Source organism: Amblyomma maculatum, chromosome 8 (genome assembly GCF_055883805.1).
Source record: "Amblyomma maculatum isolate TAMU_Amacu chromosome 8, ASM5588380v1, whole genome shotgun sequence".
Classification (NCBI taxonomy): domain Eukaryota; kingdom Metazoa; phylum Arthropoda; class Arachnida; order Ixodida; family Ixodidae; genus Amblyomma; species Amblyomma maculatum.
This window is the reverse complement of record NC_139351.1, coordinates 18,206,131-18,207,731: the sequence shown is the minus strand read 5'-3', so window position 1 is coordinate 18,207,731 and position 1,601 is coordinate 18,206,131. Positions and strand designations below refer to the sequence as shown.

The window sequence follows — 1,601 nt, the reverse complement described above, 5'->3', positions numbered from 1 at the left end:
CGACTGAACCACTACTTCCTTCTCTGATATTTTACAAAGGCAAAGCAATAGGAAGAAGCGCAGTGGTTAGAGCACTTAAGGTAAAAAAAATGGATGAACTCGTCACAATTGCGGCTTAAATCTGGCAAACACAGGCAAATATATACGCAAGTAGGTATCAATAATATTGCTCCGCGAATATTTATCGAAGAGGCAAACTTCACGCGCATTTCCCATGCTATTGTGTCAATGACTTCACTTAAGGTTGCGAAATTTAAGCGCTCATAACGAATAAATAGATGTCGTTATAAATTCTCAGACCTCGAAAATGAAGATATAGAGTCTCAAGTAAATTGTTTTGTCTGCAAAGGTCTCCGATCCTATGAGAAATTTTTGCAAATTCATGGGAAAAAAACTCTGTGCATGTGCATGCCGCTGTAATCGTGGACGACAGGAGCTCAAAAAACCAGGCCACAAGGGACACATAGAAACAGGACTAGCGCTGTCCTGCCTCTATGTGTTCCTTGTGTCCTGGTTTTTTGCGCTCCTGTTCTCCACGATGCTTCCGCGACTTGACAACACAAAGGTATTAATCGATGCCACTGTAATGCTAGAATGCTGGTAATACCTTCTCATAAACATCATTTTCCGAGCATAAGAGGGCAACGCCGCTACCCGTGGACGCTGCAAAAAAAAAAAAATGTGGCAGCGGAAATCAAAATCAAATTCAAACGTGTGCAGCTTGCTTGAACGCCGTACTGCCAATGCCTTTTTGAAAGCATGTGACATAAAGTGCCGATAGATGGGAAAAATATTGCTGTAGCCCTTTGTGGAATTACAATGGCTACTTTAAAAAAAAAGGCGCTAGGTTCGAGTGTATTGTCTGGGCTACCCGACGCCGCAGATTCACAGGTGCGATCCCGCTACTGCAGAGCGCGGGAGCTTTTGCCTGCTGCGTTTCCGCCTTGGGCCGGTTCGCTCCTCCTTAGGAGACCTGGTCGCCACCGAGCTACCCCGGGGCCACCATATCGGCGCCCAGCTTAGCGCGGACACCCGATCAACATGGGCAGACGTGGGGCAGGCCTCCCAGCCTCAACCCGTCCTCTAACGCCAGCCTCCAAGCAGCTGGATTACAGGGGCACGCCACTACCCCCGGCGGACACACGATCAATGCGGCCGGTTATTATATCCACCATAGTCTAATTCCCTCATAATTCTTTTTTACCTGGATGCTGTCTCCGGCGCACATATGCTTTCATGTTCTTATAAGTAATTTTCTGGGATCAGTTCTGGCTGACAGTTGAAATGCCAGCGTGCTGAAATATACGTTTCCGATCTGGTTTTGTTTTGAGATCAACAGACCAACAGATCAACAACAGGTTAGGCCGCACTAAGCGCAGCGGCCTAACCTCCTTTCTCGTTCGCTCGGTGGCGCCAACCGCGGTCCTAAACCGGAGCTTCGATACCAGTTCGAAAGATGGGAGGTCGATGCAAAGAGCGCGATATTTTGAATGGCCTTAGCACATTATAGAATCTGCCATGCTTAACATCTCAGACAGTTGATCCTCTAGACCGCTTGCTCTTTGTTTCAAAATTATGGAAGCGAACATTGTTGAACGTGC

General features: G+C 47.2%; 1 non-coding gene across 1 annotated transcript; it reads right to left on the bottom strand.

The window, feature by feature from the left end:
• Window positions 1-837: 837 nt before the first annotated feature.
• Window positions 838-1,136, bottom strand: LOC146180639 (signal recognition particle RNA). The gene has a single exon (XR_014700483.1).
• Between the last annotated feature and the right edge of the window lie 465 nt (window positions 1,137-1,601).